Source organism: Cygnus olor, chromosome 5, assembly GCF_009769625.2.
Source record: "Cygnus olor isolate bCygOlo1 chromosome 5, bCygOlo1.pri.v2, whole genome shotgun sequence".
Lineage (NCBI taxonomy): Eukaryota > Metazoa > Chordata > Aves > Anseriformes > Anatidae > Cygnus > Cygnus olor.
The window spans coordinates 15,656,200-15,674,362 of NC_049173.1; the positions used below are offsets into that span (position 1 = coordinate 15,656,200).

Consider the following 18,163-nt stretch of genomic DNA (forward strand, 5'->3'; position numbering starts at 1 on the left):
GTCCAAATCTGTTCTAGGTCAAAAGCTATGAAAAAGAATAGCATTCTTTACACACACCTCAGATGTACCCCATTTCCCCGTTGTTATTTCTGCTGTAAATCATGAAATGGTAGGAAAAGAAAGGAGAGCGAAATTAGCGAGAAGTCACCCTCCCATACCAAGCCACCAGGCTAAAGGCAAGTGTCAGAGTATTGTCTTGTGAGAAACAGACATTGAGGTTAAAATCCTGTTCTGTGATGAACTAAGCTCCCTTTGGAAATGAATGGTTGGAGTAGCAAGAGCCTCCCCTTAACCATGGATGAAAGATACCAAAACAAGTCTTGGGCAAAGACCCTGTGGAGGAGGGGGGATGCTTTTTATTTATTTATTTGTTTATTTTGTAAACCCTCTGGGTGTTGCCTGTTTCTCTATGTATTGACCATAGTTAGCACAACTTCTGCTTGATTTTTTACGTAGCAAACTCTCCAACAGAAAATTTAAAGATGAATACACCTTCCAGTGGTTTGAAAGGATGGACTGGAGATGGTGGGTTACAAGTGCACCTTGAATGAGAGTTGTTCAGGCACTGCAGTGACTGACAGTGTTAAGAAGCTCAAAGTCATGCAGAACACAAGTAAAATGTGAATAACACAAAATTACTGGTTGATGTTTTTCTGATTGGAATAAGAGTAATTGCATGTCATACTGAACTTCTGAGATCATAGTGTGACCACAATAAGTGTTTAGAAGATGATAATAAGTTTATTGGCTACGTCGACTAGCTGCTGCCAGACCCCAGTCCTGAAAGACAAGTCTGTAGTCCATCTGTGTCTGTGCTCTGCCCAGTGCTTTGCAAGCCACAGGTGGAGAGAAAGCCTGCCCTGAGTGACAACAACAGAGGGTTTGCTAGTGAGTTCCCCATCTGCTGTAGATGCTCAGGTGTTTTGTATTCTCAAACATCATTTAAAAGTCATGAGGGAGAAGAAGAGGGGGACAGAGGAGTGTTACAACAAAAAGTTCTGCAGTGTGCTGAGAGCAGGAAACAGTATACAGTTAGGGGACTTGCTTTGAAAAATTTCTCTTGCCTTTAGCAGCCATTAGAGGTATCTTTTGTTTTAACTTTTGAAGCAATTGCTTTTTGAATCTGTTGGGTTCGTAATGAAAAGTTGTATTTTTTGGTACTTTTTGTTATTTAAAATCTCATAGGCAATGTAAGGAGAAAAAAAAATAAGAAAGGAGACTTGCCTCTTAAGTTCATTTGAAACCCTTTTCCCACAGGATTCATTAGTGGTAGAACAATTTCCTGATCAGAACGAGAAACAAGCATAAGATGTCATGAAAAATGATAAAAAGAAACTTCAAATGAAATAGGAAGTTTTAATGCAAATCATATTTGACCTCACTCTTTATAAGAGCTCTTCATTCTTGTGTCTCAGTGAGTTAGCATTGCACATTGTTGCAGGACTTCAGAGTTAGGATTTTGAAGTAGTTGAAAACAACTATTACGTACAATATTAATTATGGTTATATTTTAAGGTAAAAATGTGTGCTTTTTAACCTTGATGGGGTAGTGTGATAGATGCATGATGGGGCAAGATAGCACAGATGGTCACCGGGAACTGGTTTTGTCTTTGGATGTGTTATTCTTGTTGTCGGGACCCATGGCTGGGCAGCATCCTGCTCCTCTATTAGCAACACTCTTCTTTGGGTGGGTATAGCATTTACGTGCCTTACCTCTTCTCTTGTGAACTGGTTGTTTTTTGGGGAAGGGCTTCAAGCTTGAATATCTCCCTTTGCTTCCCTCCAGTTCCCAACTCTGTACTTATTAGTCAGCACAACTTTCATTGTTTTCTGTCATGTACAAATTGGAATAGTTTTGGCAAGAGCCTTCAACACCTCCTCTCAAGTGGAAGTTCACTTTAGTGGTTAAACACTAGCTGGAGATTTGGAGGCTGAATTCAGTGTTTTGCTCTCCCATTGTTTTCTATACGCCTTTGGCTAAATCACTGTAGGAGGAGGAATTCATCTCATCTGGCTTCAGCTGTTATGAATTAGGCATCTAATCTGAGTTTGTTGTCTATGCTCCCTCTGTGGTCAATGGAGGGAGAAAGGCACCTCTAGGGGATGACTCATCCCTTTCAGAGGTGTCTGCTCTATCCAGTGATTACAGGAAGATCAGGCAACTAGCTGAGATTCATACATCTTACTTTCTGACATGTGAAATAAGTCAGATTGAATCCCACGCTTAGTCTCTGTTTTCTGGCTGTTATACAAAAAATGGAATCCATTAAGTCCATTAAAACAATGCAACACTATGTGGTTATTCAAATTACACCCCAAAAAAAAAAGGGGGGGGGGGAGGGGAAGAAGACCAATCTAGAAAGGACTGAATAATTTTTAGACCAGACCTTTTAAAGACACTTAGGAGTCCAAAGGTGTAGAAAGATGGCTCCTGAGCCTTTAAATCTCCTATGACCTATAGAAATTAGGAGATAATTAATTGAAGATCTCACTAAATGCCTATCTGTGCTTGAGGTATATAAACACCTATAAAACCCTGTCTCTAGTATTATTAGGGAGAGCACTATACAAAAAATATATACAGGTCTCCAAATGCCATTTTCCCCAGCTTCTGCACCCCTGGCCACTCCTGCTTCCATGCTCCACAGCTCTTGCCCCTGGCAGCAGAGGTAAGCTTGGATGAGGAGCACATGTGACACATAACACTCCAGCTCTCCCTGCTGGTGGATAATTCATTAGGATGAGAGCTGTGGCAGGGCTGTGGAGAGAATCAGTGAATCATAACCTCTCCTCCTCTTCAGCTGAACTGTGTGGAAACTTGGCATGGTAGAGAATCTCGTACATAAACCATATTTTATTACTTGGAGTTGACAATTCAGCTGTGACTGTGGAACTGGCAAGTTATAGGCATAACACAGAAGATGTGAACTTAATTTGTCCTTTCTTTTGGGCTGCTTTGTGTCTCGCTCCTCGTTGGGTGCCTCCATCAAGACCAGCATGATAAGAGTTAATGCAAGGTCTGGGAATGAATGTGGTGGAACCCTTCCTCCCTTCTGATTCTCCCTTTCCTTTCCTTTATGTGAACAGACTCACTCGCCATCCCCAAGAGTGCAAGAGGCAAAGGTGAGAGGAAAGCTGACAAACAAGGAAAATAATCCCTTTGCCCACCCCTAGTGGAAACTCTGTTAGCTACAACATGGCAGCTGAGAGAGAACTTAACCCAACCAAATCTCTTTTATTATGTTCCTGTGTTTATTTTTTCCGCTGTATTTATGACTTTGCATGTTGTTTTTGGTGTGGAAAGGACTCTAAAGCTGTAGATATGTGTTGTAATTATACAAATTCCTCTGCATGGAGTCTGTTAAAAAGATTGATCTATTTTTATGAGGACACACACAAATACTCATTTTGATGGACCTCATTGGCATTTATTGCAGGCCTGCCACTACTAAAATTTAAAGCCAACCTTGTAAATTTTATGGAAACTACATGCTGCAATTATTAGCCCGAAGACCTCCTGTCTCGCAGGAATGAGTCAGATTTTGCTTTTCACGTACACTGTGGTTTACACCTGAAAGAGATTAGTGGGGACCACCAGTAGCTTGAAAACCTAATCTCCAGTATTTTGTTTCCAGTTTAGCTCTGAAAGATACTCCAGGTGTTCTCATTAATTAGTCATTGTAAGTCACTGTGTCACTATTGTGCATAGAACAGCTGTTTTCTCTGTGAACTTTTCTGCAGGAGTGTTTTAAATTAAAAGTTGTTTTATATACTTTTTAATGTTTAGAAACAATTCTTGTGGCTGCTGAAAGTGAACAAAACCAACCCCTAACAAATCAGTTTAGGAAGACAAATTCTTGAGTGTTTCCTGTAATGGTGTAACTTTACAGAGTTCTACCTGAGTGGATGATACAGCTAAACACCATAAGCAGATCTTGCCATTTTTTTCTGTGGCAAAATTCCCACTACTATTAAGAACTGGCTATAAATATTATAGACTGTACATGTTATACTTCCCCCATTATCTTATTTTATAGTGACAAACACTGAGGTGGACAGAGATTAAGTGGATTAAACCTACCAATCCAACTAATCAAAAGGGAAAAATAAGATTAAGGATAGCTGAATGATAAGTCTTAATAGTATGCAGAGTATAAATACTACTTTGTATACTTATATAGTCTGTATACTGTCCTACACACAGTCTTTGCTAAATCTTTATTCATTGCTTGGAACCTGTAAGTGAGATGGCCTGTTGCAAATGACAGTTCAGTTGACAACAGGCAAAACATTATTAAAGAGGAGAACTTGGGAGGAATCTAAGAACCATGAGTTATGTTTATTATGTGGCCCATTATGGTTTAGACTTCAGAAAAAATATATTAATGTCAAGCCTTCTCATCCTTCATTTCAAATAAGCCTTTGTTGTTTGTCAGATCACTTGGACACCAAAGTAGAAGAAGGGAAATATATTTGTGGACACTTCATCTTGGGATCCTATCTCTCTCCCTTAGAGAGTCAGTGCTGTGCTCCAGAGCTCCTGACCCTGCACCTTCCTGTTCTTAACACAGTAGGCCTGGCCATGTCCACTGCTGCATCCTTTACTGATGGCTATCCAAACATCTTGAGACTGCTTTTGAATAGCAGAGCCTGACCCTTTCTGGCCTTCCAAGTAGCAAAATTCAAACCTCCTTGTTTCAGAGTAGACTCAGAACTGGTGCATGCCAGAAGTCTGATTGCAAAACTCCCACCTGCAAGTTGCCAAAAAAAAGACCAGTATCCATCTGCAATTACATTGACTAAATTTAAAATAAAAGAGAATTTCTAAGCTTTTTTTTTTTTTAATCACAAGAAAATCAGTGAGGAAAAAATTGCTTTGAGCATTGGAGTAATGCAAAGCTTGTTGCACTTACTTTGCAGCATCCAGTTTGGGTTGGTTTTGCTGGTTTCGGGGAAAGTATCAGAAGAGAGAACTTTTCTAAAGCACAAAAGTAGCTTGTCAGAAGCCCTCTTGTTAAAGAGATGCAATCTGATGTTGTCTTTTTCACTACTCTGAAACCTACCCAAAAGCAAGAACTCAAAAGAATTTGAGTTGACCACACAAATGAAGGGCAAGATTCTCAGAAGTAAGCTGGGTAACAGGGAGAAAGGGTGACGTGGGGTATTGGTGAAGTTATGTTGTGGTTTAGCCCTGGTAGGCAGCTAAGAGCCTCACAGCTGATCACTCACTCTCCCCAGGTGGGATGGGGGAGAGAACTGGAAAGGTAAAAGCAAGAGAACTCATGGGTTGAGATAAGGACAATTTGTTAGGTAAAGCAAAAGCCGTACACACAAGCAAAGCAAACCAAGGAATTCATTTGCTATTTCCCATTGGCAGACAGATGTTCAGCCACAACCAGAAAAGCAGGACTCATCTGCATAATGGTGTCTTGGGAAGACAAACACCATCACTCTGAATGTCCCTCTCTTCCTCCTTCTTTATTCCAGGTTTTATTGCAGAGCATGACACCATGTGGTATGGAATATCTCTTTGGCCAGTTTGGGTCAGCTGTCCAGTCTGTGTCCCCTTCCAACTTCTTTGGTACCCTCAGCCTCCTCGCTGGCAGGGCAGCATGAGAAGGAAAAAAAAAAGTGCTTGGTTCTGTGTAACCGTTGCTCTGCAAACAACTAAAAACATTTATTTTCATCAAAAATCCCAAACAGCATTGTGTGAACCTCTATGAAGAAAATTAACTCTAGCCAAAACTCCAGCCAAAATTATCACAAATTACCACAGAAATGCTTGAAAAAGTTCTTAGCAATATGGAACAGTAAGAGATTTTGTCAGGATTAGAAAAGGACAGTAGTAGTCCATCTCTGCTGTGAGGAGAAAGAGTAACTCAGCAAAGCATTAGTCCGCGTAGTACTTACAAATATATTTGCTGAAGAGCTCAATTCTCGGACACAGCAATGCTAGGATGATAGGTTGTAGTAAAGGTATTGCAGTTTCACAAAGGGATATGGGCAACCTGACCTGGTCTTTAGACAAGGAGATATTAAAAAACCCAACAACTTGAAAGACATCTTGAGAGTCCCTGACAAATGGTGGGTCTATGTATTTTTGTGAAATGCCTTAGATTAACTAAAATAAATGTCAAAGAAAAAAGGTTTAATGTAAAAAGTTGAAATGGAGATGAGCCTTTGAAGGAGTGTTTTTATTGTTGTCACAACACATAAAAAGAGATCTTCAAGAAAATGGAAGCTAAAATAATGGGCTTTCATGGCCATGCTGGTTTACAGCAGGTTTCCCAAATTAAGCAGTTAGGCCCAAATCTGTACAGGTACTTAAATCTTAGGTGGGGGGTGGTAAGAAAGGGGGGATGATGTTGATATGAGACTTTTTAAAGAGGGTGTGTCTGCATCTCCACAGAAAGCCCAGTTCTAACACAGGTCTGGCTTTGTGGTCTGAAGCGAGGTGCCGAAGGCCTTGACAGCTGTGAGATTTCAGGTACAGTCTGCTATTGGGTCAGGGTTGGTGGGCTCAGAGGGACAGATGTCCTCAGCACTGCCAGGTGCACTCAGTGGCTCGATCATGGATGCTTCTCGAATCCAAGTGGCCAATACCTCAGTTCTGAGCTCAGGCCTCATGTTCTCCCAGAGGCCTATCATGAGTTCTCAGAAGTCTTCAATGTGTACTTACACACACACACATGATGGGTATGGATCTGTTTTCCAGTTCTTCACTTTTCTGACTTTCAAGGTTGGACTTTAAGGGTAACTGCATGCTGTTATGTCAATATAGATAACTCCATAGCATAAAATTACATAACTGCTCTTTTGTCGCATGTCTGTGGTCTCTTGCAGGTGAAGTGGGATTAAGGCAACCTAGTGCCCTCCACTCACAATGCACAAAAACTCCTGTTGGTCAACACAGCGTCCCAGTCCACTCCTTGGACATGTCAGTTGGTCCCATTAGGTCAATAGGTGCAGCCAGCAACTCATTAACAAAAGAAGTTTATCCCTCTTTACTCTAAGCTGTCTTTATGTTCATGTGTCCCCATACCAACTATTCTACTTATGTCCTTGATCTTTTCCTCACATCCACAAGAATTATAAACATTTAGCCAAGTAGTATTTAATTTTTCACCTTGCAAATGACAACTCAGATGGGGCCAGACTGAAATTTTCTGCTCAATGAACAACTACACAGAGATTTATCTCTTCTAAACTGAAATGCAACAAGGCATATGAGGAGAGCCTTTCTTATATTTTAGGATAAAGCATATGTAGAGGACATAGCAAAGATACCGACTGACTCCATATACTGTTGCTGGAAAGAGGGTGATACTCTTCACTTGTCTATAGAGAGATATTGTGCTGATTTATGGTGTCCAGTAAGCAATATTTGCTTTTTCCCCCCCCTGTAGTCATGAGGAATAAATAAAACCTTCTCTGACATGTGGGCAGGACTTCAGTACATGAATTCTTTCCAAGTTTTTTTCGAAATTTTTGCTTCACCTTGAGTAGTTTCTCCTTGGAATATGATACTCCTTTCCTTATAAAAGAATGGATAGGGAATCTGTTTGTAATAAACACTCTTCTAATGTAATAAATTTAGCAAGTAGCTTGATTCTAATTGAATACATCATTGTTGCTTTGAAACAAAGCAAGTCATTTGTGCTTTTTCTCTGATTTCAGAAGTAGCTGTGTCTACATAGAACATGTCTCTTTACATGTCCCTTTAGCTTGTAAGTAGACAAGATATTAAAATGTGAAAAATGCAAATAGAATTTGCACCATAATGTGCTTTAATTTGATTTGACATTAGATTTCTGCTCCTCATCTTTCATGATAGCTATTGAAAAGATGTAATTTTATTTTGAAGACTTAAATTTTACCTTTGGTATGTTCCAATAGATGGAAATTGAGGAGGGAAAAGTTATAGTGCCGAGTTGTGGACACATGCAAATTAAGTTTTGACTTTGATTATATTTTTTTGCACTTGCTATTTGAGATGTGCACTCATTCTATTTTTCTTTTTGGTGAATATTTATCCTGATGGCTATCACTAAATAATTGCTTGGTGTCTAAAGCTCTTTTCATATGACGGGCAATTCAAAACCTTGATCAAGGTCAATTGTTAAGGTGTCGCAATCTGAAAATTTAATCATCACTGAGAGTAAAATGATACTCAGAATTATGCCTTTAAGAAAAGCCACTATTTACCAAGGAAAGTGTTTTTTATATCCAGTGATCATAGTAATTTCTAAAGTGAAGCATCTTAGAATTTTCTTTGACTTATTCACTTGAGAAAAGGGCTGTCTATTCATTCACTCAGGAAATTCTGGACAGCTAGTCAGAAAAAACAGACAAAATCTGGTCTGATCAAGAGTAACTCAGGTTTTGTCTACAACTTAGACAAACTTGGTGCCCTAACCACAGCTTGGTCTGCTTCATAAACTTACAATACATTTCAAGTCCTTCTCCAAAACTGGCCCCCAGCTGAATACATGAATTCACAACCACATTTGGTAAGACTAGTGTGAAATTATGCAAGCTGGAGTGTGGTCTTCCATGGATCTCCTCACAGATCCAACTTCAGTTCATGTGGGATCACAATAGCATCTGGTGATGAGAGTATTTCCCATACAACAGACACTTTTATTTGGTTTGTCTGACAGTTTTCTGAACCCAACCCTGCAATAGCTCAAGATTTCTGATAGTTACTTGCATGCATGAAATAGGTAAATGGGAATCCTATTTGGCATATGTAGCAATTAATTTAGATATACAGGTGACTGACTAACAGCATGACATGTGGGTTTGTTCATCTGAATGACAAGAGCCTCTTTCTAGCTGGGGAGCTGCACATCATTTGATAATCATTGTGTTGCAACTGGAGCAGTGTTGTCACTTTTTATGGTGCAGTGCCTCACAAAATGGTGTTCACTGTGGAAAGCACAGAAAGGTCAACATCCTCGTACATGAGGATGACATGATTGCTTACCCAGGATCTCAAAAACAGTGCAGACCTCACTTGCTGCAGTTGTCCCAATGCAAATCCAATGCTCCATCCTGTGGAAATCCAAGGTCTGGCATATCTAGAGGCTGTGTATTATTTCAACAACAATAATAGCAATTTGTTAGGTTATCTAGTACAGAACAAGGTCCCCAAAACCTTCCTGAAATGATCTCAGGTGCTTCATGAGTGTATCTCAAGTTCCCCAGATTTTGTTTTTGTTTATTTATATTTGTTATTTTTTTTTTTAAAGATGTGCTCCCTGATCGTCACGTCAAAAACTTAACAGGAGAATGTTCCTCAGTGGATGTTGAGTCTTCACCCACAGCTCCTGGGCTTCCCAAGGCTTTTCATATCTTTTTTGATTCCTTTTTGATACCTTTGATAGCTCAGAGAAGGAAGGACAGCAGAGCAACAAGATGGCAACTATTGGATAAATACCCAAGATGCCACTGCAAAAAGCAAGCAAAACTGAAGACTACATGGAAAGACACTTTACAAAAATAGCACTAATGTATTTGTTCCTAGTGTTTAAGGGTCTGCTTCTGGATAAAGACATGGGAACCTCATCTGTTAGGTACTCTATATAGGACATCTTTATTCAGGCAAGTACCATACCAATTTTGCTAGCACCTTTCAGTCAGATGCATGATTACAGCTTATGGATGTATATCCAAACAGCTTAGATATTACACTTGGTTGTGGTAGCATGCAATGCAAAATATTTGCAAAATCTTGCATCAAAAATGACATCAAATATTGGAGGAAATTCATAAATAGTTCCATGCTATTACAACTGTTCAGCTAGCAGGTCTTGAAGATGGTAGATTAAAGCTTGCTTATTGTTCCTATCCATAGGAACAACTGTCGCACCTTGGGCTGAATGTACACAGTGAAGGCAGGACATTAAATTCAGCAGTAGCACTTAGAATGAAAACCATTATGCTTCTAAAGGAGAAAAAATGTGGAAATTAGATTGCACTAATGGCATAGAATTACAAGACAAAAACCTCATCAACCCAGAGACCTCACAAACTTCTATCCTTGGCATGAAAAGGAGACTTGACTCATCATAATCACATCTGATCTAACTCCCCTCTCAAAGTGGGGCCAATTTTACTGTTCACTTCTTTGTCAAGTTCTGAAGATCAACAGGTATGGAGAAGCTATAATCTCTCTGGTCAATACATTTCAGTGTTTTGTGAAGATTTTTTTTTCTTATATCTTACTGAAGTTTCCCTTGCTGCAACTTGTGTTTGTTGCCTCTTGTCCTTTTCTGTGCACATCTAGGAAGAGCATACAGTTACTATTCATTGCCTAAAAAATGCTCTTTATATCAAAGGCATCACTATAAATCTTTTCCTTTCTGCAACGTGCCATTAAATATGTATGAGTGGGAGGGGGCAGAAGAAGGAGGGACAGGAAAATACAAGATTTTTTAAAATATAGTTTCCTCTAAGGGTCACAAAGGCTATGCTGGGTGCACCTCTGAAAGTAGCGGATCTCTTTTCTTCACAGAAATATGGCATCTCTGTTTGTAAAAACTGGTGAATAGTAAATCACTTGACTTGCCCAAAGTCACAAAAGAAATTAATCAAATCAAGAGCCCCAATTACCTGCTCCAGTTTTCATTTTACGCTACAAAGTCACCCTTCATTTAAAAGCAATTGAGATCGGAGTATTTGAAATGTTTCTGTGACTGTTTTTTCTTATTGTCCTGCTTCTGAAACATTGCTCCAAATACTTTTAGCTTGAAACCTAAAAACACATCAACAGCTATGAAAGACTTTCTTCTGAAAAAAAAAAGAAAAAAAAAAAAAGTGTTTCATTTTCTTTAGGGTTATTTATTTATTTATTTCCCCCTTTGGTAGGCATTCAGCCATTTTTACTAGGTCACTTCTTGCCACCTTAAATTAAATTCATAAAAATGTCAGAACTCAAGTGATCAAAATTCTCTTCTCATCCACACTGTGGTTCTATAGGGATTTTTTCCCCAGATGATGTTATTTAAAGTTGACTATTGACAATAAATTTATTGCTTGCAGCACTCCAAATGTGTGATGTCTTTTCCTTCACTTTCCTGACGTGATGCTTGCAACTTTTTCCCTTTCAGGGAAAATATTGCCACCCACAAAGCACTTTTCTCCATTTAGAAGAAGTTCTGTAGTCCCTCCCATGAGAGGGTCACGTAAGGTAAAGCTTTGAGATGAAAAGTCAGATCATGTCCATAGTAAGTAGGAACAAGAATCATATTTGATTTACTAGTCTGTTTCCTTTCCTTGGTCTTCGAATTATATTGTTTTTTAGCAACTGAATTTTGTTGTCATGGCCCCGTAAATTGTTGTGGTATGAAAAAAGCAGCCATATGACCCTCAGCCTACCATTGTAAGTACAAAATGTAGAGGTATTAATATGAAAATAAAATGGTTTTGCATGCACTATTTTGTACTTTACGAGAATTGTTGTATTCTGAAAGCAAGACTATAACAGTGCTTCCAACACTTCTGATTTTATTACAAGTCTCATGACGTTTGGTGTTTTTCCTTCGAACGCCAACTCCTAGAGACATCTCATTACCTGTGATTCTCAGCTTTCATTGAAAAGGGATGCTTTTAGCTCTTGTGGTTGCAGAGAAAAACATGCAAGTCTGAGCCCCAAAGACTTAAAAAATAGAAGACAAAGGCCAAAAATTCTTAAAATTCCAGTTCTTAAATTAATCTTACAGTCATTGGGTCTGACTCAGAAATTCTGGGTTTTTGAGGCTGGCAGTAGATCTATTAAGTTCATGGATTATTATTTTTAAAATAAATTTCATACCTATTTGTAACTATAAAAGATTTTATAGTCTTTATGTTTGCTATTCTAGATCGAAGGCCTGTAAGATTGACTTGAAAGGTGCTGAGCCTTCACAGAAGCAATCATAGGTGAGCTGGGTGAATAGGGTATTCATATGTCCAGTAGAGATTTCTGCCCCGGAGTATTTCTCTATCTATGAACATAACATATGAAAACATTACCAGGAAGCTTATTTTGAACATAGTATGTGTTTGTAGCACTTTTTTTTTTTTTAATAGAAAATTCTGATGTCATATGTTGTGATAGGAGAATCCTTTAATTTTGGCCGTGTGTGCACAGCTGCATAGGAATGGCAAAGGAATGGGTGGGGAGAGAGTGATAAGCGTAATGAATTTATTTGCAAGATATTTTGAAATGTTTCAATTCCTTTTCTGCGAAAAGTGATTGGAATCATTTGTGCTAACTAGAGGGTTTACAAAAAAATAAAAAATAATAATAAAAAAAGAATACATTACAAATATAACGCTCAGTTCCTGAAGGACTCATTTTTTTGTCCTCCAAGAAGAGAAAAAAAAACAGTTCCATGTGCCTGAGGTGTTTTGTTATGAGGCATGAACAGCAACCAGCAAGAAATACACAACAAACAGCTTGCAAATGGTAAACACTTAGGAGTGTATTTGTCTTCAAATATAAAAATATTTTGGAAATAACTTTGATCAGAAAATTCATAAATTACAACAGTGTGTTACTATTTCAACATTTACTCATCCATCCATGTTTATAGTTTACCAATCAATATTTAACTCAGCTCATGCTCCCACCACGTTTTATTTATACTTATGTATCTGAATCAACTAAAGCTTTTACAGCTATGTGGTAAATTCCAGTCATGCAGTTTATTTATTTATTTATTTTTATTAGTATTTTTGGTGTGTGTGTGTGATTTGCTTGAAGAACCAAGCAACTGAAACAGATGAACAGAAAAAAAAAAAGTTTAAAAATAATTTCTTGCTATAAAATGAGACATTCAAATATCTGAATAGAATTGGCTCCAAATAAAGTGTATTTCTTCTTTTCTAGGGTTTTTCTACCAATATAATTATAGCTTGTTTTTAAAAATGGACTTGTAGTTTAGGCAATGCCAAACCAAACAGAGCTGGCTACAGTGTTTTGATCATTTTCTCTGGCCCACACAAAAGCCTATCTACTGTATTTATTACAATAGCTCCTCAGGGCTAGTCAGAAATGGTGTTCACCATGTAACTCATTTTGTTCCACAAACATCAATTAAGAAGCAGACCTTCACTCCCTGCTACCTCTTTACCTCCTCTCCCTATGAGTTTTACATCTTAAATAAAATGGTCAAGGGAAAAAATGTAGAAGAAAACTTTCTCATATGTGCATGTATGTATATGTATGTGTACATGTATTTCAGAGAAGTTATGTTACACTTCTGTGTCCCTACTCTCTCCTGTACAGAAAGGCATTGTAAGATGTGGCAAAGTTCTCCCAGCACTATTGCTGGTGTTCTCCCAGCAATGGTGCTGATGAAGATGCCAAGCTGCCACCACAGCTCTGTGTACACTGGTTGGGTCAAACATCTGTAGTGATAGCAGACAAAAAGCTTGTAATATTTTCTGTATGGGGCAACCAGGAGGAAGCTCTTCCCCAAGCTGTGATTTGACCATACAGCCTCATGTCCTCCCTCCTTCCTCTCCCTCATGGGGTTACCTCTGGGCTCTGTGTGAAGCATCGCTTGCAGTTACCACTCAGGGGAAATCACATTTCGGGATCAAATTCCTATACAACCACTTACACCCAGGTGCAAGAAAATCCCATTGCTTCTCTACTTCTCTGCTTTCCATTTCCCCTTACTAACTTTGTTTTGTGCTCTTAATATATTAACATACTGGGGTTTGCTCTATTTAAATAAACTATTTGACTAAATTTCCAAGCAGTTAATCCCATTATTTTTTTATTGGATTTGAAATGGATTTGTCAAGGAAAGAGTATTGCTGCAATTTATGAACGCACTGCAGTGCATTTAGGAGACAACTGTCTCTGCATTTGGAACAGGAAATGTTAAATGGAAATTGAGAGAGAATTTGTAAGATTTATTTTCCACTACTGCAAGCCTTCAAGAGCTTGATCTGAAAAATAGATTATTCCTTTTTCTCCTTGTGTCTAGGAGACAATGCTATAATTTTTTAATAAAGATCATATAGCCTTGGAAAGCCATTTAACAAGCTTCCTTGGGATATTACAGTGCAAGTAAAGTTCGTCTATGAAAAAATATTAAATGTGGAAAATAATTTTAAATTTTGGACAAGCTGTGGCTCACTTATTTGATTTTTTTTTTTATGAAGTTACAAAATAGATGTTGTCCCCAAATACCCTGATCTGCAGTGATTAAATTCAGTCTTGTGTGGAGGCCTGGCACAAATCCTTTGCATCATAGCTTAATGATTTATTTTGCTTGGAAAGTAACTGTGGTCCTGGACTTGTCCCTATTTAAGTCCAAATGGCTTCCATGGTAGCTGGATCAGACCTTATAGATTGTGTGATAAAAAATGAAATCTGCTTTGAATAAACTGTGCTGGGTCCAGGACATGGCTGGGCATGGCTGGGCAGGCATGGATGTAAAATATATTTTTAGTTTCAGAGCAGCTGCAACATGCCTTGAGGTAGACCCCAGCCCCATGGCTGCTGTGGGAGGGCTGCAAGACCAGGCAAAAAAACAGCCTGGCAGCTCCCGGGCAAAGCTTCTTGTTTCCATCTGTTTGGGCAGGAATCCCTCATGGGGTGGCTGCTGGGGAGGGCAGGAGGGAGGAGAGGGGTGACCAAGTGAAAACCCTAAGGCACCTTGGCTGCAGGGCAGGACAGGGGGAGGTGGGAGGCATCAAGGCTGTGTGATCCATGTGTGCGAGCCAGGCACTGTTTTGGGGATCTTCAGGGGTGATCCAACCTCTGAAGTCTCACGATCCCCTCTGGGCTCCGACAGGGCTGCGCACTACGCACAGATTTACTGTCAGTCACACGTTTTTTCCTTCCCTGTCCTCTGGGTTGGATTATGTCATCGTGCCAGGGCATTAACGTCGGGTTTTTTTGCATCTAAATTTATTTTATTTTGGGTTTTTCTTCCCTTCTAATATTACAGCTTTGCCTCTAGTTTATAAATATTCCATTTAAGGAACTATTTAGCAGCAACAACATTCCTGAGTTCAATCCAAGGATTGAGCTAATTATGGCTCCCTTTCAAAAATCCGTCTTTAACTCCCCTCCCCCTCCCACCCTGCCTTCTCTCCACTGTGGTCAGAGACACTGAAGAGCAAGAAACTCCTACCTAAACAAACAGATTAATTAATTGGATGCTCTGTCTCTCACAGATTAGCAAATCCCAGTCTTGCAATCCTTATTTATGTGAGTCATCCTGCTGAGTGGAAATACTTGTGTAAGTAATACCCTGATTTTTGAGAATTATATTCAAAACCCATAAAATCCAGGAGGATTTTTTCAGCAGCTTCCATAAATGGTAAAAGGAAGAGTGGCAAGTAATATTTCAGTAATTCCTTAGCTAATTAAAGCATCTGGTGATAAATATACTAAATAACGGTCCTTCTCTTGCAACCACGTAACTGCTGCACTAATTCTTCACTTTTGCATCCAAGAAAAAGCATGTCAAAGTATCCTTGGAAAAAAAAAGCCTCTTCTGTTTATAGGCAGCACAGTTCCACATTCTTGGTATATGGAACACCAAATGTCCTGGGATAGCCAGCGTCCTGGCAGGGAGCCATGCATCTTATTATATAGTAGGAGAGCCAAATTTCCTCCTGCACAGTATGTCTATAAATAAAGTGCTTCTTCCACAAGCAATTAAATGGAAGCATTTTTCCAACCAGCATGCAAATACCGTTTTTGTTTCTTACTGCAAGTAATAGCCAATTTGTGATATTAGTTTAAGGTCAGAATTATTTTAATGATGATATTAAAATGCCTTCTCCCCGGCTTGTTTGGGGATGTTAAAAAGAAAAAAAAAAAAAAGTAGTGAAAAGTTTTCTTGAAAGGACATTTCTTCACTTTTAAAGGATCTGGCATAAAGAAGACATCCGTCAACTCTATAGGCTGTCTGCGATTAAAGTGTTATATGTAAGTCTCAGCAGGAATCTGAAGTTAATTGTTAAGGGGTGCCATTCTAGCCTTGAGACTGTTTGCAGTCAGCCTGTGACTTCTTTGGGGCATTTGTGCAGTTTATTTACACAGCTTTTTGCAAGATAATCTCATTTTTTTCCAATGTCTCTAAGGAGATACTGGAAAATAAATTAATACTATATAATTCTTAATCTAAGATATGGTTATCAGTAAACCTATTGAGCTGCTCTTACCTGTCACTTTTATTCAGAACATGAGGTTGCATATTTATTGTTTTGGTAGCTTAAATTTAATGGCAACAGTAAGTCTTAGAAGGCATCTTTGCTTTTCAGCAGAATATTTTGGTATTCTTCAGGATAGTGCCACATCACCCCTTTCATGGGTGAGGGCCAAAAGGAATCTGAAATGGTACTGTCTCATTCAGCTTGAAAGACTGACAAAATTAGAATATCCCAACATACAAAGTCTATCTTATTCATGAAAGACTTTGTTTCATTACAAATGGAATGGCTTAGAGACCATAGGAAGACAAGGGCTTTCTTTTGTCCTTTGCAAATCTCCAGTCACCATATAAAATAATTATACATTTGGAAATTCTTAGCTTCTTCCTTAGAATCACAGAATGGTTGAGGTTGGAAGGGACCTCTGAAGGTCATCTTCTCCACCCTCTCCTAGCACAAGGAGGGCCACCTTAAGCAGGCTGCTCAGAACCATGGCTTTTGAATATCTACAGGAAGGGAGACTCCACAACCTCTCTGGGCAACAAGTTCTCCTCACAAGAAAAACCTCTTTCTAATTTTGTTTGTTATTGTTTGTTTGTTATTGTTTGTTTATATTTTTGTTGAGAAAGAACCATTTCAAGCTACTTTTTTCCTGTCTCTCCCAGAACAAAATCCATGTGGCTCTTCTACTCAACATCCTTTCTTCTCCCTTATGAAAGCTTTTCACATGTAAATAGTATCTCCCACATAGAACTAATTCCAGAAGGAAATGTTTGTAGTAGTGGCATCCCATATAGTAAGAAGGATGAAGAATTTATGATATTTAATCAGAGCTGGAAATTAGATTTTTCACATTGCAGTTAGAGGCATTATTAGAAAGAGCTTTGAAAATATGCTGACTATAATACTGAACACTGGAAGAAATTAATATTTTTCTCTCTGATTACTTTCTGATGAAAAAATGTTTTTTAAAGTATTTTGATCTAGTGTGTGTGGAATGGTTTCTCTGTAGCCTTGCCTGTGCCTCACACTTTGAATGGCAGCCAGAAAGGTGTCATACATAGACCTAAATGGGGCCATCTTTTCTTAAGACAAAGTATGTTCTTAAATAATAAATGATCCTGGCAAGTTGTTTATTACCAGCAGTTAATGATCTGTTTATTAGTTAAAGTCTGTGGCTGTTAACACTCTAACAAATCAGTTCACTCTGTTAAACATCAATTTTGAGTACATTATTGGTATTAACCATACAACGAACTAGAACTGTTGCAGACAGTTGATTTTATTGCTACGGCAGAATTGTATAATAGGAGGCAAAGGTGTTCAATAGGATGCCAGTGATCTTGAAAAGAAAAATAGATTAGGTTACAGTTGTTTGTACTGTTTAACAACTGGCTTTTATTCATAGTGAATGTGTATTCTGTTTTCCCAAATGTGTCTCAAGTAGGAACAGTTTGAAGTCCGAGATTCTGTAATTTCCATGTTTTTAAGACTGTAAAGATTACTTTTGTTTATGTGCATATACTTTAGAAAGAAATATTTGGTGGGCTTAAAAATTAGTTTCTAGAATGTGTAAGGGATGAATAGCTTGCTTTAAAAGATTGCTCAGAAACCAAATTCTGCTAACACCACTTGTTTGTCTGAACAACTGGCATGAGATCAACTGGTTTTCCAGACTAGTTGTAGCTACTGGGAGGAATAGGCAGAGACAGAGTTTGAAGACTCTGGTGTTGGATCTGCATTAAGCTGTGCTTCACTTACATCATGTTAAATTCCCACAAGTGTCTTCAACAAAATAAAGTTCCAAATGGAAGACCTCAACTATTAGGTGATCTTGATGAGAATACTTGGTTTTGAGTGGAACGATGCTGAACACGGTTTTGGCTCTACCTACTCCCAAACCATAAAATACACGTATTGCAATTTTGCATCTGATCAGGAAACTAAGTTGTAAAAGTAGGTTCACTCCTAGGGCTCAAGTAGTGGTAATAAGTCTGGC

General features: G+C 38.5%; 1 long non-coding RNA gene across 1 annotated transcript; it reads left to right on the forward strand.

Annotated features, from left to right (window-relative positions):
* Positions 1 to 936: 936 nt before the first annotated feature.
* LOC121071291 lies at positions 937 to 3,710 on the forward strand. The gene is made up of 3 exons (XR_005820505.1): positions 937 to 1,082; positions 1,516 to 1,691; positions 3,088 to 3,710. It is a non-coding gene; the product is annotated as an uncharacterized LOC121071291 (long non-coding RNA).
* The last annotated feature ends 14,453 nt before the right edge of the window (positions 3,711 to 18,163 follow it).